Here is a 24232-nt window from a genome sequence, read left to right on the forward strand (position 1 = left end):
CTATAAGCTATAGTTTAAAAAACAAGAAAAGATATTTAATCTTGAATATGCAGAGAAATGACTAGGAGGAAATACAAGGATGTTGTTTTTAGTGGGTGAGATTAGATTTTCCTTGTAGGGAAATTTTTACTTCTCACTTTATGCATTTTTGTACCATTAGATATTTTTATAGGCAAATATCCACTTGATTTAAAAATATGTAAATTATCCTTAATGACCTTTCTTTTGGTCTCAAACAGACTTGTCACCAAGGTTCTCAGAACATAAATTATTTATAATTAAATATTTCAATCCAGGATAAGAGAGTAAAGTATTTGGTAGTGCTGAAAAAAATGTGATTAAGAATTTAATGCACACTGTGTCCTGACAAATGCACTGTAGTAATGTTTTACAGAGTATGCTGTGTATTCTGTTGATGGTATGAAGATAATTTTAGGTGAGGGTTTGGCAAACTTTTCTTAAGCAGCCATATAATAAATATGTTAGTCTTTGCAGGCCATTCTGTCTGTATCTCAACTCTGCTGTCATAAGTCAAAAGCAGCCATAGACAATTCATAAATGAATAGATTTGACTATGTTTACTGACCCTCATATTAGATGGTAGAATCAACAAATTTTTTATTTTAGCACTTGTCTGAGTATATATTAGAAAAATATAACTTGCATATCAAGTCCATGAGTTTATAAGTATGATTGCTTAGGATGAGGCTAAATTCATGTAAGTTTTTAAAAGGTTGGAGATTTAAAGAAAAATATTAAGTAAATAATAGAACAGAAGGTATCTGGGCTTGACGAAAATCATGAAAGGTATTTTACAGGTGACAAGGATTTGAGAAAATGGCATTTACTATAAATAATTCCTTATTAATAATAAATGATGGGATGAAGTAAATCTCTCTGGACTAGGTAACTCTTATCAGAATCCATCTCAATACTGGAAGCAAAGCCCCTGAAAGAGACATCAAAATGTAGACTAAAAATCCCCAAAGGTGGTCGTTGTTAATATTTACTGGATCCTAGAAGTTCTGGGCCTGCCCCCAGAAGAAAACGCATACTTAAAAACTGCTCCCTTAAGCACATCCAAATTCGGAGACCTCAAAATGGTGAAAGAAAAGAGAGCACACACAACAGCATCCTTTCAAGGTTTTTCCCAGGCACTCCAGTGCACATGACCTGTGCTCAGCACTGAACTCAGCAGATCAAACAGACAGACCAGGACTACAATGCCCTTTGGGGACCAGTGCCCTCCTGGCATACCAATTGTGATGACACAGGAAACTGTGCAGTGTCACAATAAAGTAATGTTGCTGCCAAGTACCGCCCCCATTCAATTCAACATGCACAATCCGGGTCAGAAAAAGAACAGAGTTTTAAACCTTTTGTCCTTCCTCCACTTTCCTAAACACAGTCATAATTTACAAGCTGATAATTTAACCATCAATAGGGTGTTTTCTACTTAGGAAAATCCAAAGTGAGAAAAGGCAGGGGAGGGTAGCTGATGGGGAGAAAAAGGAGCTAACATTTCTGAGCCCCTATGTGCTAGGTACTCTACACAGGCTTTTTTATTGAGTGCTTACAACAAATGGGGAAGATATAATTACCTTCATTTCAGAGAAAAGGAAATGGAAAAATTTGACTAGATTCATCTCCTTTGTCTCCTCCAAATGAAACTTCCGCATCAGGAGTACAGAATGATAAATATTGATCTGTCAACACATCTTATTTCATGCTTCCCTGTAAGCTTTGCTTAGGCTGCTAATGTTTTTTCTATATGTACATTCTACTAAATTGTACTTGGCTTTAAGATTCAGCGTTGGCACGACTCCCTGAGAAGCCTTTCCTAACACCTCCTCCGTTCCTGATTCACACTTGCCCTGTGTTTAGTTCCATAGGCACTACCATTCTACATGGCTCCATAGTCCCCTACTGTAATTGCTGATTGACTTGGCAGTCTCCCCTAGTAAACTAAAGTCTGTTTGAAAGTTGGGAGATCACATCTATCTGACTTTTTTCCTCAGAGTTTTAATACCATGTCTGCACAAAGTAAGAACTCTGTCACCTGTTGAATGAATGAATGAATGAGTGAACAGCACGGCCATGTCTAACAGCATGTAAATTGTAGAACCAGGATTTGAACCCAGGCTCTCTTTCCATTACATCATAATGTCTGTACAAAAAAATCAATTATTTATTTACTATTTGAGCTTTAGGATATGAAAGGAAAGCCCATCAATGACAATCCTTCAGGAAGCACCATAAACTAGCTTATAAGGGACAAAGAAGAAGTTTTAAGATGTCTAAAGTTCAATGAAAATTAAAATTCTGTTACATAGAAAAGCTGAGTTTTCCTCAGAATTAAATTGCCAAAGAACTGGGAAGTGGCAGTATGGTACTCAAAAAGAAAAGCATCAGAGTCAAATAAGTTTATCCTTGTTGTGAGGTCCCTCTAGCCTCATAGCAGGCCAAAATATTTCTGTAGTTCCATTTTTAACAAACTCTCAGGAAGGTCTGAGGTGGAAGCTGGTTCATAGCAAATTGGCTCTTTGAGAATTCCCTAGAGTGGTTCACAATCCCTGAGCACCCAGGAGTCTACATACACCTCTCGACTAGGAAACAAGACGAGGAAGCAAGCTGAGCTCACATTGAATACCAAGTTGTTCCTGCTTCTCTGAAGTTTTTTGAGAGAGTTCTGTGGTGTGGAATGTGGGGGGGCCTGGAGGCTTTGTCGGAGTGGATCTCCATCCTGCAGGGCACGGGCACTCAGCTGCTGCTGGCACTCCCATCACGCTGAGCCCTGTGTCCCAGGGACTGACACTGGGTAGCTGGAAGCTGGTTAGGTTATAAACAAAATAGTGATCAGATTGATGTTTGAAATATTCTAGTGGTATCATTATTTTTACTATTATTATCATTGCTATGATTGTTATGATTACCTCTACAATAATGTATTTTCATGCACATTTCCATATGCTTCCAGAATGGGAGAGAGAAAGTACAGTTATAGCTGGTATATATGAAACAAGCTTGAGGAGGCAGGTAGGAATCAATTAGAAGGTTGAAACAACACCTATCATGTGTGTCATGAAGAGAAGATGATGGACAACTATTGCTTTAGACTATGGTATTCTAATGAACTGACTAAACTTAATAGTATTTGTTGTATGCCTACTGTGTGCAAAGCATTGTTCCAGATGCTACTGTCTCTATCTACAAAGAGAGATTAAGAGTTTTGTTGGTGTCTCAAGCAAGAACTCTGGGGAAATGTTTTTTAGGACATTACCATTGTTTAAGTCAGGTGTAGGCAAAGTAGGTGAAAGAGAAAACTCCTTCAATTTTTTAAGACACAGGTAGCAGAGTCATATATAATTAAATAAAGAATCATCTGGCTTTTTTTGTGGAAAATGTACTTTTTGCAGTGACCAAAATATTGATATCTACTCTCTATGGCATTGGCTTTCAAGTATCAAGATATTTGAGAAATCCAATTACTAATCAGAAGGTTGTTTGGTGGGCACGTATCCAGAAATAAAAGAGAATTGGTTAATTTTAAAGGACATTGTATGAAACTTTGAACCATACCTGCTCCCAAATTATCTATAGACCAAATACACTCAAGCGTTTAAGACACAGCATCTCTCTTCTTTAAATACATGTTAGTTTCTTACACTCAAACATCCTTTTTAAAAGTGACCACAAATACCATTACACCATTTAACTAAGTTGCAGTACAATTAAATAAATTATAGTTTTCATTTATATGCCCATTATGCCTCCTTGAGGACAAAACCTGTTCAACTTTATTGGACTAATGTATTGCTCAACTCTATAACAGCTAAACATTTAGAAACCAACTCTTAGGATGGATAATGGCCACAGATGCAGTTAATTCATTTAATTAGCATTTACTCAGCATACATGCAGGATATTGTCCTAGGTACTAGGACTTTAGCAAAGATGTCATTGGGAAGACAAACAGGTAACAGATAAATACAGTCAGTGCAGTATGTGTTATGATAGAAAGAAGTCCCTCAGAAGTGTACTTAATCAGACATAAGCAGTCATGATGATTTCCCGGTCTTGAAAAAACAGTATGAAGAAACCAGTTGAAAAATCATGCTAAGCTCATCCACAGTGAGCTAAATAAAAGGAAAAAAAAGTTTCTATTCAATGGACAATCTTTTTCTGACTTTGATTCGCATGGACAGTTCCTACGAGAGATACCATGAACAGCAAAGATGTTATTCACCCATGGGCCTATAACCTAATTAAAGCAATAAAGATACATTTTATGTTGATTTTGTGTCTGGCGACTTTACTGTATTCATTTATTATTTCTAAAAATTTTTAGTGGATTCTTTAGGGTATCCTATTTATAAAATCATGCCATGTACAATGGGTGACAGTTTCACTTCTTCTTTTCCAATTTGAATCTCTTTTATTTTTTTCTTGCCTGTAGCTCTGGCTAGGACTTCCAATACTCTGTGGAATAAGAGTGGTGAAAATGGGCCTCCTTGTCTGGTTCCTGTTAGTCTTTCAACCACCTTGCTGATCTGTTCTTCCATATCATCTACTCTGCTATTGAGTCCCTCTAGTGAATTTTTCATTTCCACTATTATAGCCTTCATTTCTGATTAGTTCTTTTCTATATTTTCCAATTCTTTGTTGACATTCTCACTGTGCTCATCCAGTCTTCCCCCCATATAAGTTAGCATCCTTATGAGTTTTTGTTTGAACTCTTTGTCAGGTAGATTGCTTATTTCTGTTTCATTTAGTTCTTTTTCTGGGGTTTTGTTCTGTTCCCTTGCTTGGAATGCATTCCTTTGCCTCCTCATTATACCTCTTTCTCTGTGCTCATATCTATGTATTAGGTGAGTCAGCTATGTGTCCTGATCTTGGAGAAGTGACCTTATGTAAAAGACTCCTTTTGAGGCCCGGCAGTGTGCTTCCCTCCCGTCACCAGTCCAAATGTTCCAGAAGTGGCCCTTGTGTGGGCTACTTGGGTCCTTCTGCTGTGGCAGGGTTGCTCTTACTGCAGGTACCCAGGGAGCCTAGGCTTTCCTTCGCTGGAAAGCTGCTTGTAAATTGGATTTGGGGAGCCCCAGCATCATTGGCTACAAGGTCTAATAGCACCCTCCTGTTGCAGCAGTTTTCCTATTATTTGACTAGGCAGCCAGTGTAGCTGGTTGCTAGGCTCAGGGGCTTACAGTTGCTGTAGGCCTGAGGCCTGAAAGACTGTTGTCAGTTCTCTTAGGATTGCAGCTGAGCGGGGCTGACCCCAGGCACAGTAGCATCCAACTGTTTCAGGCTTTGGAAAGTGGGGCTGATCCTCTTTGTGGCTGTTTGTGAAGCACAGGTCTTCTGCCTCTGATAAGCCCCACCTCCCACAGGTCCACACACACCATCAACACAGACCTGGCCCATGCACACTTCCCAAACCCCCAGAGCGTACCCAGTCACCCCACTGCAGAGGCCCCCACCTCTCTACCATGCCCTTCACAGTTCACCTGGTCCTCACACAGGCCCCACAGAGGTGGACATGCTTGCCTGCCTGTAGAGGATCAAAGCACCCAGTCTTTGCAGGCTGACAAGTAGCCTGAGGGCAGGGCCAGTCCCTAAGGCAGACTCCCTGTCCTGGATGAAGTGGATTAAATCTGTGCTCTAGTGTGTGTGGCAGATCCCTGGGCTAACAGGCCAAGGGAAGAACTTCAATGGTGTCTGCCAGCATCTGTGTCAGCACATCTCTACTAAGCCATAACAATGGCTGTCACCAATGTCTCAGTCTCCGGAGAGGTCTCACCTCTCACTGAGATGCACCAAAAGCCTACCAGGTGAGTCTCTTTTCACCAAAGGACTGTGCAGCTTTCTTTCTGGTGATTTTTAGGTTACTCTCCAAGACAGATGAGTTCATGCATGGGCCCTTTAAGAGTCTGGTTTTTTCAGGTTGTGTCTGATAGCTTCCTGGGGATATTCCCTGTTACAGTTAATAGCCAGTGAAACCACACAGTAGGATACTTGTCTCTGCTGTGCTGAGTCTGAAGGATGCTTACAGCAGTAACGGGCCTCCACTCAGGTCCCCAATTCTCCAGGGAGGGCCGCGTACCTCAGGGTAGCTCCTGCCCAGCTGGCTGTGAAGCTCCACCACTCACAAAGGTTGCTTTTTTCTCTCCAGAAGGAATTTCTGCCTCTTCTGCTTCAGTCAGGACTGTCCTTGTTGTGGGGGCTCTTTTTATCCAATTTTCAGTTCTCTCTACGTTGTAATTTTTCCAGGAATAGTTGTAACCTGGTTGTGTTCGTGGGAGGAGGTGAGTTGAGTTCGCCTATGCCACCATCTTGACGAGATCATCAATAAAGATACGTTTTAAATGATGCATTAGCAGCAGACAAGTTGGGATCGAGCCCTAGATTTGCCACTTACTAATTGTGTGACTTGGGGCAAGTTAGGTAGCATGACAAAGTCTCAAGTCTATCATATGTCTAACGGATAATAATAGTATATACTTCATATGTTTGCTGTATACATGAAATAAAATAATGCAACTAAAGCACTTAGTTGCTGAGAATTCAAAAAATGTAAGCTATTGCAAAAACATCATTAACATGATTAATCTTACAGCAAGTGCACAAATATTCAAAAGAGCAAGCAATCATTTTTAAACATAGCTGTTTAAGAAAGATTTGGCCCCGTGGTCAAGTAGGTAAAGTTCCGGGCGCTCCGCTTCAGGAGCTCAGGTTTGCGGGTTCAGATCCCTGGCGCAGACGTACTCCACTCATCAGTCATGCTGCAGAAGCATCCCACACACAAAGCAGAGGAAGACTGGTATGAATGTTAGCTCAGGGCTAATCTTCCTCAAGCAAAAACAAAAAAAAAAAGAGGAAGACTGTCAACAGATGTTAGCTCAAGGGCAAATCTTCCTCACCAAAAAAAAAAAAGATTTAGCAGAAACATAAAGATTTGAGCTAAAACTTAAAGACAGCTTGAAAAAAGTTATACATGGCGGAGCAAACAGCAATGATAAAAGTCAGGATACGAATGATTTGCCCAGGGGTAATGAGAAGACAATTTTGACTTGGAGCAGAGTTTCTATGAGGAAGTGAAAGAAGTAGGACCTGAAAGATAAGCTGGCGGCAGATTACCAAAGGCCTTAAATGCCAGACAAACAAGACTGAGCTTTGTCCTGGACATGATGGGGATGGCAAGCTTTTGTTCAGTAAAGTAAAATGACCAAAGCAGTGCTTTACAAGAAAAATTGAAAAGGTAGAAACAAGGGAGACAGACCAGTGAGAATATGATTGCAGTGGTCCTGCTGCATGGCAATGAGGACAGACCTTGCAGCAGCGACAGCATAGAAAGGTGGAGACAGAAAGCATTTGGAAGGATAAATAAACAAAACATATTTACTCAATGCAAGTATTGGTCATAGTCCGAATCTAAAAAATGTTGTCAGGCCACATTTTCCCAATGAGTACTTAAGTCTCTGAATTCAAGCTACAAAATTCCAGAGAAATGCTGATTCTTTCTGGTATTTTAATGGCTGAGAAGGGTACTTTGCTCACCATGGGCATTAAATCAGTGTTGGTGCTTATAACAATGCAATCTGTCTTTGTACATTCATGTCCCTAGCAGCATTTTCCACAACGGATGGATTACAAAATGTCATATATGCATACAATGGAATATTCAGCCTTAAAAAGGAATGATATTCTGATACATGCTACAATATGGAAGAACCTTGAAGACATTATGCTAAGTGAAATAAGCCAGACACAAAAGGACACATACACTACCATTTCACTTTTATGAGGTATCTGGAGTAGTCAAAGTCATAGAGACAGAAATTAGAATAGTAGTTTCTGGGAGCTAGGGGAGAGAAGAATGGGGAGTTATTGTTTCATGGATACAGAGTTTCAGTTTGCAATGATAAAAAAGGTCTAGAGGTAGATAGTGGTCACAGATGCACAACAACGTGAATGTACTTAATGTTACTTAACTGTCCACTTAAGAATGGTTAAGGGACCACCCTGTGGCCAATTGGTTGGTTCACACGCTCCACTTTGGCGGCCCAGGGTTTGCCGATTTGAGTCCTGGGTACGGACCTATACACCTCTCATTAAGCCATGCTATGGCAGCATCCCACATAGAGGAACTAGAAGGACCTACAACAAGGATATACAACTATGTACTTGGGCTTTGGGGAGAGAAAAGAAAGAGGAAGACTGGCAATAGATGTTAGCTCAAGGCCAATCCTCCTCACCAAGAAAGCATTAAAAAAAAAAGAATAGTTAAAATGTAAGTTTTATGTTATGTATTTTTTACCACAATCAAAAAATATAATAATGTGGATGCCCTGAGAAATAGCACACTCATTTGAAACGAGAGGAAGGTAAGGCTTGCCAGTGCCTTTAGCTTAGCTGCCCAGCCAAAAGAGACCCCCTTCCCAGGTCAGACATCATTATTTGGCTTGTCCAACTGGAGAAATGAAGATGAAAAAATGCCAACCATTGTCTACATCAAAATGAGAACGGGAGCACAATTGCACGTGCCTCTCTGCTTTTCATCTGCCCTGTCTGACACTGAAGGGAAAGGGAGAGGAAGGCACTGACCAGTCCAAGTAACCCCGCATCTTAGTACTTCCACTTGATGACAAACTCCATGGGGAAACAAAAAGCAACTTGCCTATCTCTGTGCCCTTAAGTCCAGAGTCACAACAAATGCTCCATAGACACATTCACTGAGCGTTGAGGGACTAGAATTACTTAACACACTTTTATGAATTAAAATTTTCCCAAGTGGATACTATGATCAGCACTATGCTAGATAAAATGCAAATAAGGAAGAAGAATAAGACATGGTCCCTGCCTTTTAAGATCATATAATCTACTTGAGGGGACAAGAATCACACAACGATATAATAATGAACATTATGAGACAGAATATAATTAGGTGCTAAATTGGGTAGTACAGATTATAAGTACTCTAGGAGGTCATAAAAATGTCTCACGTCCTGTAGAAATGAATAATGGGTAGGGAAATCTTTACTCATTGCCCATTTGTAGGAGCAAGCAGAGAAACCTATAAAACGGAATGAAGGCTTTTAAAATTATCCATTATATTTTCATTTTATGTGTAATACTCCTCCTCTACAAAACAATCCTTTTTTAACTTTTTTTCTAGATCTGCTTTTCTCTCAGCCTTGTTTACAAGTAATTAGAAAATGCCTCAAAGGAAAATAAATAAATGTGCCAACAACCATTTGAAAGAATGTGTAAATTACCGTGAAACAGAAGTACTCAATAAAAAAATTAGTAAATTCAGCCTCCATAAAAATAAACCTTTCATTCAAAGCTTGATTTGTTCAGACACAGCCAAGAAAAAAATAGCTACACGAACTCCCCTCCCTTCCTACATGAGGGCTAATGAGATCCAAGGACAATTTTATTCATTTAGCATCAGAATTCAGACCATCTGCTTTAAAATGGGAATTTCACATCCCTCAGCATGGCATAGATCAAAACAGAGATTTTGTTTCTAGAAAGACTCAAACTGTGAGTGCGTGTATCTTTTTGTTCTGGCCAACCTCAAACACTGAAAAGTGGTATAGCTATGTAGCTTAAGCTGCGAGCTGAAGAAACTAGGCATTAAATTCTATTTCCTAGGCTGCCAGTGACTATAATCTCTCTCCATTACTTTCTTCATCCCTTCTCCCTAAGTAGCAGTCAAACATATTCCACTCCATTAGAATTGAGTAAATATAGAGCTTTCTGGTATTTCTCAGTCAACTATTAGCCCCACATAATACCGGCAAGACTTGGGGGTGCTTTGGGTACTATATTGCTGCATAACAAACTACCCCAAAACTTTGTGGCTTAAGACAAACATTTTGCTTCACTCCTGATTTTGTGGATCAGGAATCTAGGAAGGCTCAGCTCAGTGGTTCATCTCATCCACCTGGTGCCAGTGGGTAGCTGCGGCCAGAGGATCAATATTCAAGATGGCTTCCTCTCTTAAATGTCTTGTACCCCTGTGGGGCTTCATGGTCTGTCTCTCTCTGTCTCTGTCTGTCTCTCCTTCCATCTGGCATAACATCCTCCAGAAAGGGCAGGGACTAGGATAGGGCAAGAAGAGGTGCCTTGGGTGCAAAATTTAAGGAGGCACTCATTCGCATGCACTGCCCCTGTACTTGCTCAACCCTGAGAGTGTGGGCCTTCTTAAGAGTGTAGCTCTGAGAGTGCAAAGTTTAGGAAGGAAGCACTCACTCTCAATGTCATGAAAGTGAACCTGTGAGTGAGTGCCTCCTTAAACTTTGCACCTAGGCACGTCACTTGCTTCACCCCGGCCCTGGCTCTGGCCCTGCCTCCAGGGCCCCTCCATGTGGTTCAGTGGGGGGGCTTTTCACAGTAAGGTGGTCTCGGGGGAGCCACCCTTCCTCCATGGTGGCTATCTTCCAAGAGGCAGGGAGTTAAGCTGCTGGGTCAGGAAAGTCCATGCATGTAACCAATGTGGCGTCATTTTCACCCTCTTGTACTGGTAAGCAGTCACTGGCTTTGCCCAGATTCATGTGTAGAGAAACAGACACCATCTATCCACGAGAGTATAAGAAGATCTCATTGCAGACGAGCGAGTGGTGTGAGAGACCTTGTTGCAGCCATCTTTGGAAAATACATTCTTCCATCCACATCTTCCTCCATAAACTTTCCTTTACATTATTCCTAGAACGCTGCAACATACTCCTATTTGCTATTCTAGCCTCTAAACTTCATCTTCAGTTCAGTATGATATGAAGCACACTGCTGGCTATCAGACCTTCTTGTAATAACTATCTTATTAGTACCCTTGCTTAAAGTTTCCAGTGGTCCCTTGGCTTATAAATAAAACCCATACTCTTCTAAGTATCATTAAAGTGTTCCGTGATTTGGTGCCATCTCATCTGTTATTGGTTGAATTATATCCCCCAAAGAGATATATTCCAATCCTAATCCCCTAGTACCTGTAAATGTGACCTTATTTTGAAATAGGGTCTTCAGATGTAATCAAGATGAGGTTGTGCTGGATTGGTTGGGTCCTAATCCAATGACTGGTGTCTTTATAAGGAAAAGGAGAGAGAGATCTGGACAAAGAGACACAGAGGAGTCACAGGACAAAAGACAGTGTGAAGACAGAGAAAGAGACTGGAGCAATGCATCTACAAGCCAAGGAATGCTAATGATTGCCAGGAGCCACCAAAGCTAGGAAGAGGCAAGGAAGGATTCTTCAGTCGAGCCTTCAGAGACAGCATGGCCCTGCCATCACCTTGATTCCAGACTTCTGGCCTCCTGACTATGAGAGAACGAATTTCTGTTGTTTTAAACCACAAAGTTTGTGGTAATTTGTTATGGCAGCCCCAGGAAATTAACATATCACCCATCCCATTCTACCTCCTACTGCTTCGAAATCCTCCTCCTTTATTGAGGCAGAGACCTCTTTCCTGTCCCCATCTTCCAATTAATTAGTGCATCTCTCTTTGGCCTTTCCTTCCACTATAAGGTGCAAAGCAGAGCAGCGTACACACCTATCAGTTGTGGCTGAGGGATGATTGGCATCTTCCAGCATTCTGCTGGGCAGGGCTACTTGTCCCAGACACTGAGTCAGAGCACACCTGGGATAAAGAGAGTCTGCACATTTGTTAACTTAAAAAAAGAAATGTTGCCAAGATATTAAGTTTTTTTAGTAAATGCTTAGAGTTATAAGTAGAACAATTCTTTCTCTGTCATGTTCTTTGTTCATCTGAAAGGAAAAAAATGTTTAACTGAGACAGTAATTTATAAAAATAGCTCATGGAAAGCTATAGAAGTCCTTCCTTGGCTACTCACCTCTCTCCTCTCAGAAGATGTATGAATTGCAGTGGCTTAAATAACAGGACCAAAAATGACTTCCAAATGGTCACTCAATAATGTAGAGCTCTAGCCAGGCTGCCTCATTATTGTTCTCATTTCGATTGTGGGAAACAGTGCACAATAAACTCCTCAAGGAATTAGGAGGTCATTTATCCTTTTCCAAAAACTACCTTATATGGTAACATGCGAAATAAGTGCAATTCTGTTTAATAGTGGTACGGACAGGACATTGTACGGTAAACATTGATCACCCACTTATCTCTATAAACCCTGCCGGAGACTGGAGGGGTAGTATCTGGAAAGCAGGCAGTGATCGTCCTGCTGTATTCTGTGATGGTTGGTCCACAGCTGGAGCCCTGAACACCCAGTGGGCCCCACACCTTCAGAGGTAAGTAGATGACCTGGAAGGCATTCAGGGGAGTGAGTAAGACGGAGAAGAGGCTTGAGGAACAGCAGAAGAATACAGGGATGTTTAACTTGAAGAATAGGAGTTTCAGAAATAAACAATTACCTTAATACATGATTTTTCTAGTAAAGAATCAGACTTATTTTTTGTGCCCCAAGAGTAAAGCTAACACCCATAAATGAAATTATAGGAAGATAAATTTTAAATTGTCATGAAAGAAATTCCTAAAAGTCAAGTTAATAAAAGACCTGTCACTTCTTGACAATAGTATTTTATTTTTCTTTATAGCCCTAGGGCATAGCACAGTCACTCTCATATAATAACTAATTAATATGTATTTGATAAATAAAAGGAAATTCAAATGGTCCCTTCTAAATCTAGGATTCCAGTATTTTAGGATTCCAAAAGAAATCCATATTATGAATCACTAATTTTTCCTTTCAATGTGTCACATAGTCATAATTTTCTTTAAGCTGGATGTGTAGGATGTGTACCCCTCAAGAAAACAAAGAAGGATCCTGAACAACTCGTTAGGAACATTTTAGATAGTAACATGCAGGCATGAAGTGTAAAATGTGAAACACTTAAGAAGCTCAAAGATTCAAAGACACGTATTTATACAGACACTTAATCCCTCTAAAATTCCCCTTATTCAAGGCAAAGTGAGGTGCAATTTATCAAACCTTTACCACAGGCATTATGCTTAGTGCCTTCCCATTCAGTCAAAAGCATTTCTTTTTTTTTTTTTTTTTTTTGAGAAAGATTAGCCCTGAGCTAACATCTGCTGCCAATCCTCCTCCTTTTCCTGAGGAAGCCTGGCCCTGAGCTAACATCCACGCCCATCTTCCTCTACTTTATATGTGGGATGCCTACCACAGCATGGCGTGCCAAGCAGTGCCTTGTCTGCACCTAGGATGCCAACCAGTGAACCCCAGGCCACCGAGAAGCCGAACATGCGAACTTAACTGCTGCGCCACGGAGCCTGCCCCAGGCAAAAGCATTTCTTGAATGCTGACTGTGTGCCAGCCACATCCAATACTTTCACCCAATTTAGTGAGGCAGGAATAACATCTCCATTTAAAGGCCAAAGGAGCGAGGTGATTTGTCTGAGTTCAGGCCGCCGCTAACCCATTCAGAGCATTGGCGCAAATTTATAAAAACAAGGTACCTCCTCTTCAAGACATTTTACTTCCATTTGTCAGAAAATGTGTCATATATACAAATTTTATTAGAACAAGAAATTTTGCTGCCCTCTGCCATAAAATTGTCACAGTAAATATTTGATTGATAATGTCTATGATATAAATAGTGCACTCTTTAGATGGGTCTCTTTGTACAGTGCACAGTCTATTCAACAGTAAATGACAATCCTGTATGAGCTCTGACAAATGCAGCACCAGGGATATTACTCCAAAGTACTGCCAGTGACTCCCACCCTAAAGGAGAATGATGAAGAAGCTCACATGAATTACATACCCCTCTGGCTGCATATGACTACTGTCTCCTTTCAGCACTCTTTCATACTCAAAGCACCCATAAAATGGATTTATGTGGACACAAACCTACTGAATACATAGAGAGCAACCAATACTGGATGGGTGAGAAGGGTTTCTCAACATTAGCATCTCCCAGGCAAGAGCTGCTTCTCCATTGCCTGATTTCACCTCCCAGGCAAACTGATAAACATTCTGAAAATTAGTATAAAATAGCTGCTCTCGTAATTGTCAACCGAATACTCACTCAGAGTGAAGGTCTTGATTCTTACAAAACTAACTTGACTCGGCTTCCTCTAAGACGTCGAAGTGCTTCAGATCAATATTCGGTCAAATTCTGGAAGAAAGATATTTGGATAACAGGGTTTTTTATGAAAGATTTTCCTTTTCCTAGGGAAAGACATCCCAGAGTGGGAAATGGCCTTAACATCCAATGAAAACTAAAATGCCCTTAGAAAGAGCACTGTATGTTTATGCGGCGCCTCCACTCATGCAAACCCCCTTTCTGGGTCTCCCTTATGTTGCCGGCTTTGTGTTAGATGCTGAGAACACAGTGATGATGAAATCCAGCATCAAATGATGCTCTGCTCTCTTGCCAGGAGGCAAAATGAATGTGAACAAGGAAAGCGTGAGAAGTGTTACAGCAGAGAGCTAGCCAGAGTGTGAGAGGCCCACCTGGCCACAGGTTGGTCTGTTCTCCATACACGCTTCCCTGCAATTCAGGTCCACAGAGCTCACGAAAATAGAAGCTTTAAAATTAACGTAATAACCAATCACTGTCGTCATACCTGGCACATAATAAATGCATAACGAACATGGAATGAATACGTAAATGAACTTTCCAGGTTACAAATCAGAGCTGGGCTTTATGCAAACATTCACATCAATTACAAAAGCAGTGTTCATGAATACAAACATTTTCAAATAGCCAGAAGCCCAAGGCAACTTGAGTTGAGAGAAGAGGCCCTTTAAACACAAATCTCATACTGACCAACTTAAAACCTAAATTATTTGCAATGTCTCTTAGGGCTATTTAATGATATACTTTCAGCATCTCGGTAGCACATTTCTTTTTATTTTCAAAGTCACGCAGACAATTTTCTTTTCTAAATCCCAATCGTTATCTGTCTATCTGGCTTTGGCAAGAGTGATCAATTATAAGGAGCTCTCGTAATTTCCATTGTTTTTCAATCACCCAGATAGAGATCTGGGTTTAAATGTGAAAGAGAGAGAGAGCAAAAGAGAAAGAGAGAGTCTTTGCTGTGGACAGGCGACCTATTCCTGAGCCCAACCTTTCAGGTGGATCAACTGAAGTGAAAGTCTGCCCCTCCAGCTGCGTTCACCACGCCGCCCTTTCTAACCAAGGCTCCCAAGAGGCATTTTACTGAAATAGAAGTAAAACGCCATATACCTTACTCCCTCTTCTTCCAGTTCTGTTTCTGACCACCTTGGCTTCATCCCGCATCCTCTGAGAAACGACTCGAGGATGGGAGCACAGTCCGGCCAGCACCCCCGGGCCCGGGGAGGAAGGACTGACACGTGCTCTCTGGTCACTGTACCACACGGGAAGCCGTCTCACGTATGACACTCAGAAGGTTGCCCTCTTTTTAAACATACTTCTAGGCAATGTATGATGTCAAGAAGAATCACAAAATACTAGAATTAAAGGGGCCTTTACATTATTTAAAACACAGTTATGGTCAACTATTTTTCTTTAACTCTGTAAGCTTCCTCCAACCTAATCACCACCACCACCACTGACCAGAAAATAGTTCCAAACTTTGTGTGCAGACTCGATGGAACTTCAGAAGGGAGAGAATGGAGACAGTAAACAGGACTCCAGGCTGGCCCGCTCCGATTTTCCTCTCCCTCCCTGGTCGGCATGCTCGAGTGGGCGCAGGATGGACCCGAGATCGTCCAAAGCCACAGGGAAAATGGTGGGAAATTCACCGTTGTCATTGCCAGAAAGAGCCACTGATGTTACGGTTTTGTTCTTTTCTTAAGCTCCCAATTTGGCGTCATACTCATCTCCTGTCGGGCTTCTATTTCTGCAGCTCGGCTAAATTCCTTAGACTTAACTTACTGGCCTCAAATCCACTGGGCGGTTGCATGGCCTGTCTACCTCCTTATTACTACAGTAATCGCTTAGGTACTCTTATCTGGAGGACTCGTGATGAGTACCTGTCCATTCAGTGCAGTTCACAGATAACTATGCTAAAACTCGACAGCAGAAGAAACACCAAGGGACCATCCCAGCGTTGAGACATTCCTGGTAGGGAAGGAACCCAAATGGACAGGCGAACAACTTTACATCAAAAATTGAACTGTATGTAGACCAATACCAAACATTTATTATGTTTTTGACATAATAATTTTGGCCATAATTATTTTGACTGCCTGTTAGTAATACCCGATATTGAAATATGAAAAAGGGTTGAACTCCTCTTAAAGTTCTATTAATATTGAATATGTCCTTAAATATTAGTCATTAATGGACAGAATAAATAAAATACTGCATTACTATAAAAATATATATATATAACTCTATATTATAACTACTCCATAGTACACTTGCAAAGAAGATTCACTTCTCAGGAACTCAATGAAATTTCAGAACCATTTACGCCTACAGTTTTGTTAGATATCGGTATTCAACACAATTTAAACAGAACAATTAAATAGGAGCAGACAATTTGGGTTGCACATTTAAAGTGGCCCAAAAAAGCAGCTTCCAATATACTAAGAATATTGTGCAATGAGATATTGTTAAGTTAGTTCTTGACTCAAAAAGAAAAATAACTAGATTTCAACATTGTTTGGAAAAACAGGCATCATGTTTGCTCTCTGGGACTGAAGAAAAATACAGGTTTCTTCTACATCTTCAGTAGGTGCATGCACACAGATCTGATAAGGAATTGCACAGGCAGAGATGCTAAAAATTCATATGTAGAAGCAACATAAGAAAATCACTAAAAAGAGACATATCCTCAGGTGCTTACAGGGTGGCATTTTTGTGTTCTTCTAGCTTTTTTTATTTAAAAAGTTTCTTATTACCCCTAAGAGTTCAAATACAAACAAATATTCCTAATACTTGCTTCCAGGTCTATATAAATTTCCCCCAACTACACTATTCTCCTCCACTGAAATCAAATGTACGTCTGGCTTACGTAGGCACTAGTGCCGGGCGTAGCGAGGAAGGGCTCATAGTCATTCAACAGATATTTATTGCAAGATGCAAACTCTGTACCATGTGCTGGAGTACTAGGGACTGTGCAAAAATATATTAAAAAGGATAGCCAGCATCCTAATTTGTAATTTGAACAAATAAAGTGAATACAAATACAAATAAAGTGAAAAAGTAAAGAGAAAAAGGAATGGAATAAAATGATAAAATGAAAAGGAATGGGGAAATTATTTTTCTACTCTTGGCTCCTTCTTGCATGATTATCCTACTGTCGCTCAACATTTTTCTAAGTTACTATAAAAAGCTTAAGGACATGGTCTATCCTGTTTTTCGCCATATCTTTAACACCTGCCACAGTAGAGAACATAAATTTAAGCGAGTAAATACATAAATAGTAAGATGTCACACAAGAGAAACAGAAAACTCCTTGAGCGCTAAAACCACCACCGTGAACAACTATGTCAAGCATTAAGGAATCGGCTTATTGAATGTACCTGAAATAAATCATGTAAATGCTTTCTCGAATTTTTATTTCTTAAAATCCATCTTTTATGCCTTTGAAGTGGGGACTTCAGAAGTTTTGGAAGTGTCGCTCAGCGTCAAAAACTAAGTCTTTCAAGAAGATTTACAAAGAAAAGCAAAAACTAAATCTTTCAAGAGTAGTTCAGGCTAGATTTCTAGGTCTATCAAAACTGGATGTAATTTTGCATGTAAATATGCATGTAATTTTCTAAATAGTAAAAGGTTCTGTCTAACTATGTTCCTCATGGACAGAGTCTGAGCAAAAACCAGATGCTGAAGGGAGGCCTCAAGTTTCTGAATTGCTTTTACCGAGGGAGAGGGGATCCTGGCACCTTACTGCCTAATCCCCCTGGACGAGGCCCGCAGGAACCAGCAGCCGCTCGGTGGCTGAAACCAGGAACAGGTAACATGAAACTCCCTGGCCCAACACACACACCTGCCCGTGGGCTGACTCCCCTCCAGCAGATAACCCTGACCCCTTTAGAAACTGCAGAGAAAGCCAGGAAATCAGCTCCAAGGATTAGTGCCTCTGCTCGGCTTCAGGGGCCCCAGCCCACACCCTAATGGTTCTGAGAAGCTTCCACCGCCAAACCCAAGAACCAGAGGCCGAGGCCTGAAGGCTCACAGTGACCTGCCCAGGCTCTTCGCGGAGACAAGCCGCTTTTCTCCCAACACCCTCTGAGAAATGCAAGCGATCTGTTCAGGATGGAACTGTTTTCCCCTCGCTGTACGTAAATTATTCATTACCCCCCTCCGTTTGCTCGTTTTGCCCTCCGTTTTTCTCTGTCTTCTCTCTGCTCTCGCTTTACCAGTATTTCTCTAAGTGACCTCAATTGCCTTGTGTTCTGCTCCCCTCAGAAACTTAAAGAGGAAACCGGATTCATTAGCCAAATTAGTGAATCATAGATTTCTTTTCAACATATCGTGGAGTAGGGAAAGCTGCTTTGTGATTCCTTACATATCCAGCTTTTTAGAAAGCAATTGTTTAAATTATTCTGTTTTAAACCTTTGAACTATGTCGTCTTTCTCTGACACGCTAATGTTGCGCTGCAACGTGGGTTGTTATGAAAACCCATTTCTGTGGTCAGTGAATCCAAACGAACAGCAGGGGGCAGTAGCACACCAAGAATTGTGGAAACTGCGGGGCTCCCAGAAACACCGCTGAATTGCTGCACTGGGTCTGTGGTCGCCGCCGCGATGAGCTCAGCTCTCAGATGAAGCCTTTTGTTTTGTGTCCTGTTTTACAATGCACTGTTCAGTTTTCTATGAGTTGTGACTTATTCGGACAGCATTTCACTGTGACAGTTTAGCTTAAGAAAAAGAAAGGCGAAGGAGAAAAAGGAGCAAAGGAGAAGGAGAAAATTGATATGCTGCCAAATGAAACACATAAAGACAAGGAAGAAGGCATCCTGCATATATTTAAAGTTTGTCCCTTCTCTCTTCCCATCCACTTGAATCCTGAACACTGTTTTTCTGGATTCCAGACTTGATTCACCCCATCCCTGCCCCCATACACACACTCATTTCATTCCACCTTCTTCTGCCATAGAGTTTTCAGTTAAAACAACAAATTTCTTTCTAAAAAGAAAAAAACTGTTTTAAGCCAAATACTTGACTTTTTGAAAGAATTCAGAAAACTTCTCTGCCGTGTTCTGGCCTTTGGTCAAGCTTCCCAGTATAGAATCTTAATGTTTTTATACTTTTTGAACTTTTACTAGTCAAGACACATTTCATATATATGTTTCAGTAAAATTCTTCCCCTGTAAACTGACACCTTCAGATAAATAGTGAAAAGCTGTAGGTGTGGATCTCTGTCTGACTTGTTTGGGGGCAGAATATACAGTAGAAAGTGAAACATCAGAGATTTGGTGAATATATTCAAGGATCGTTTCCACTGCCTTGGAAAGTGTTTAGTAATCCAAGCCTCAACGTCAGCAGAGAAGAAACTAGTTTCATGCATAATTTGAGTTGGACCTCAAAATATAATACCCATAAGGCTGGCTTCCTTTCCTACCTAGACTGGAATTCCCAGAGTTACTAATGTATTCCCATAGAGTTATTAATTTATGTCTGTGGGATGGCAGAAGTAATATTATTTCAACACCCAGCGCCAAAATTCCTACTATTCTCCCGTGTCATCCACTCTAGTCACACCAGCCTCCTGCTCTTCTAGGGAAACGCACCAGGGAGCCTGTGCCGCAGGGCCTTTGCCCCAGCTGTTCTCTCCTCCAGGGTAAGTCTCACCTCACTTATCTGCATGACTCATTCCTTCACCTACTAGAAGAGTTTATGCAAAAGTCACTCAGCAAGGCCTTCTCTGAGCACTTATTTAAAATGGAATATCCCCCCAGCATTTTCGTCCCCCTTCCCTACTTTATTTTCCTCCATCATCAAATATGCTAGATATTACATATAAATATAACATGAGATATCTGAGACCAAACATATCAACCAAGAGAGGGCTTAAGTCTGCTATTAAAAGGACAAAAAAATTGGTTCCAAAGCAAAAGCCAAATCTCTGCGGCAGATAAAAGACAAAGACGCACCTAAAACAAAAATAATTCAGACCTGCTAACCATGAGAGGATGAGCAAAGGTACACCAAGGAGATGCAAAGAAAAAGAATGAAAGAATTGAGATTCTGAAATCCAATTAAGTGGAATTCAGACCAAAAACCATTACCAAGACAAAGAGCACCTTACAATGCCACCGGCTACAATTCACAGTGAAAATAAAATATTTATGAAAGATTTGCAGCAAATAACACAGCAGCTTCTTTCATATAGCAGCAATTACAAGAGATTCAAAGAGAATGGAAATACTTAAAAATAGCAGACTTTAGTACACTTCTCTGAGTCCAAGACAAAAAACTGTATGATTGACATTTATGTTGACTCTATGATTTACTTATAGAGATATGTATGCCTCAATAAATTACATTAAAAAATGCAAATAATATTCTCCATCAACAATATGATAAAAGTAGGAATCCATAACAATCAAAATATAAGAAAGCCTTCCTAACTTGGAATTTTAAATTTTTCTATTAAACATAGTCAGGCTCAAGGGGAAATAGCAACTGATATCAAGAATTTCTAGAAAAACAATAATGAAAACATGATATCAGAGTGTACAAGGTGACACTAAAGAGAATTCAGAATAAAATGATTTAAATATTTATATCAGTAACAATGAGAGAAATAAATAAATGAATTAGACGTTACACTCAAAAAGCTAGAAATATTTGGGGGCTGGCCCAGTGGCATACTGGTTAAGTTTACACACTCTGCTTTGGTGGCCCAGGATTTGCAGGTTCAAATCCTGGGTGCAGACCTCATCAAGCCATGCTGTGGTGGCATCCCACATACAAAGTAGAGGAAGACTGCCACAGATGTTCGTTCAGGGTGAATCTTCCTCACCAAAAAAAAGCTAGAAATAGTTAAGTTTTGCTCTTTTTTTTCCACTTTGGATTTAACTTTCTTTTTAATTAAGCAACCCAGATTTGAAAACAACCTGAAGCAAATAAACCTAACTTTATTAAATTGCATTTAGAACTTCTACGATGAGTTATAATATTGGTACTGTTCATTTGAAATTATATTATGGGAAAAAGTAACCAAGCAATTATGTTCATATTATTAGGAACCAAGCTTTTCAGCAGAAAGGAGATCCAATATAAAATCAAAAAAGTTAAGTAAAAAATTCTATAAACTTTCATTAGAATTGGAATATTGGCACAAATTTATGATTTATCTTTCTTTGAAAAACTACATATTTCCTCAATCTTGTATTGAAAACTCTGAGAAGTAACGACAAGTCGTTTAGCTATGAATATCTTTAAGTGCAAAGATCAGGGTCACCAAATACCATTTTCATGGGAAGCAACGACGAGTCCTTTGAGAAGTGGCTGACTCTAGGTCTGGAGCCGTGAATGAGACTGCCCCATAGGAGACTGGGACTCTTAGAGTGTCAGAAAGCAAGGAGGCCTTTGCGCAGGATATTTGCAGTTGTCAAATGAATGCAGGAACCTAAGGTGGGCAATCTGACCTTTAACATGAACAATCACTGCAGTCATATAAAAGTGTAAATAGACATGCCAATAGAATCGACAGAAAACTCTGAGAAGCAAGACGAGATTCAATACCCAGCAAGATATAAAATTACACGTAAAAATCAATATCTTCATATATTTAAGCTATAAGCAGTTAAAGGGAAAAATAGAGGAGCTGACCCCATTTACATTACCAACCAAAAAGAAAATACCCTAGGAATAAACTCAAACAAGAAATATGCAAAACCTGTATGAGAAAAATTTTAAAGCTTTCCTAAAAGACGCAAAACTGGGACTTGAATAAAAGGAAAAATAAAACTTCCTCTTCAATAGACTAATGCAAACTCATAAATTGATACCAGTTTTTTAAAGTATTTTTGGAAGTAGATTCTATAGTTTACATGGAAAAAGTAAATAAGCAAGAATATCCAAAAAACAGGAAAAAAAAAAAAAAGCATCAATGAGACAGGCCCAGCCAGCCCTCCCAGATACTGGAATATATTATACAGTTTCTGTAATTAAAACAGTATAATATTAGCACGCGAGTAGACAATCAGATCAGTGGAAAAAATAGGAAATATAGATATAGACCCAAGTACAATGTGGAAATTTATGTATGTGATAAAAGTAGTATCTCAAATCACTGGGGGGGAAAAATAGACTCTTTCACATCAAACATTCTCAGAACAGCTAAATAGTCCTTTGAAAACAGATAAAATTGGATATAACATCACTTAGGTGGAATTCCAGCCAAAAAACCCCCGAAAAATACTCAATGTGAATCCTCTAATGAGGAACCAATCTGAGTATCCAAATTGAAGGATATTCTGGAAAACCACTGGCCTGAACTTTCTAAAAAAGTCCGTGCCAGTAAAAAACAACAAACAAAAAAGGCAGAACAAGTGTTCTAAATTGAAGGAAATTAAAGAGACTGGATAGCTAAATGCAGTATTGTTAAATCCTGGGTTTATCTTTTACAAACAACAACAGAGAAGGAAAGATTCTTGGGGGACAAGTGAGGAAATTCGAATAGGGACTAATAAAATTATAGTGAGATAACAATGGTGGATTCCGACTTCCTGCGTACGTCTGAAGACCCTGATGACACATTTCCTACGGACACTGCAGTCTGAGTCCTCCTCAACAGGCGGGATTGTGGCCCGCCCTCCCCCACACACATTTGGCAGCGTCTGGAAACATTGTTGGTTGTCACAACTGGAGGAAGGGAGGGGTGGCACTGGCATCTAGTGAGTGGAGGCCAGGGGCGCTGCTAAACATTGTACGATAAACGAGACAGCTCCCATCACCCCACAACAAAGACTCATCCTGCCCAAAACGTCCACAGTGCCGCGATCGAGAAACCCAGATGTGGGAGGCTTCCCTTTTCCTTAGCGGATATCGACTGAGATGTGAGGCTCAATTCAATGAAACTGGTTTTTCGCAGGTCAAATATTGGTAACATTTCAGGCGGGAGGGTTATAATGTTCACAACTAACTCTCAAATTGTTTAGCAGAAAACACTGCACATACATGGCCCTCCGCGCGGACTCCCCTCCTCCCCGGGGACCCGAAGGTAGCACCCCTCCCGGGGCGAAGAGCTGACAGGCGAGCCTGCGCGGTGGGAGGATCCTGCGAGAGGCCACTGCGCATGGGCCGGCGGCCTGCCGCACCCACGCGGCGCTATGGCAAAAGTTACAGACCGCCGGGTGGCCGCGCGGTGCGGTCACGCGGAGCTGCCCACCCAGTAGAGAAGAAAACTCCTGTGGGGCATCGGCTTCTTCGGGAAAGACAACGATGCTTCCCCGGTTGAAGCCCGGAGCCCTCCTCCTAGGCGATCCGCCGAGGGCTGCAGGGAGCGTGGCTCATCCTTTCGGAGCCCCTCCCAGTAAGAGTCAATTGTGTGTGGCCCGCGGTGCCCGGCCTTCCGTTCCAGGCTGGACTCTCCAAGGTGAGTTTTCACTCTCTCTTTAGTGGATTCCCACGTCCTGTGTCTGACGAGCTGGGACAGTACATCTCGTGACAGCACGGACCGAAAGTGCCCGGGCAGGCGCGTTCCTCCCCCGGCTCCTCGCCAGCAAGCGTGCGCCCAGATAGCATTTTGAAATACCTTCGTGTTTTTCAGCCTAGAGTCTCTTAATCAAGAAGTTGGCAGACTTTTTCTATAAAGAGCCAGATAGTAAATAGTTTAGGATTTGCAGGCCGGGAACGGACTCTGTCGCATATTTGTCTTTTTTTTTTTTTTTTTTTTTTTAACAACCGCGTAAAAATGTAAATACTGCTCTTAGCTGCTGTCCTTACAAAAACATGCGGATTACACTGATCGTTCACTTTACCGAGCACGGCGGCGGCCAGAGCTTCGGTCGGGCCTCCACGCCTTCCCAGGTCCGACCACAGTTTCGCAGTAAGAACTCAGGTTGCATGAGGACTGTGACCCACCAGGTGTCCTGGGCTCCACATGCCCAGCCATAGTTCACAGTCTTTTGGGTCCCTCCACCTGCACTTCGCTCCTCTTCCCTGCTGGGTGGCCGGTGGAGAGTTCCTGGCCATCAGCAGCGCCATCAGGAAGCCTCCAGACCAGCAGCCACACCCTCCTTCACTCCCTTCCGGTCTGGGAGCAAAAACTAAAGTCTTTATTTTGTGAATAAATTAGTATAAAAGTAATACAGGGGTATCTCAGACAATTGTATTTTATAGCATTTTTTTCCT

General features: G+C 41.0%; 1 long non-coding RNA gene across 1 annotated transcript in view; it reads right to left on the bottom strand.

Annotated features, from left to right (window-relative positions):
• LOC139045224 (uncharacterized) overlaps positions 1 to 22750 on the bottom strand; it is a 277468-nt gene extending 254718 nt beyond the window's left edge. The window contains exons 1-2 of the long non-coding RNA XR_011503153.1: positions 22614 to 22750; positions 14018 to 14107 (exon numbers count right to left, since the gene is read on the bottom strand). This is a non-coding gene — a long non-coding RNA (uncharacterized lncRNA). The remainder of the gene's footprint in view (positions 1 to 14017; positions 14108 to 22613) is intronic.
• Between the last annotated feature and the right edge of the window lie 1482 nt (positions 22751 to 24232).

Source organism: Equus asinus, chromosome 5, assembly GCF_041296235.1.
Source record: "Equus asinus isolate D_3611 breed Donkey chromosome 5, EquAss-T2T_v2, whole genome shotgun sequence".
NCBI classification, from domain to species: domain Eukaryota; kingdom Metazoa; phylum Chordata; class Mammalia; order Perissodactyla; family Equidae; genus Equus; species Equus asinus.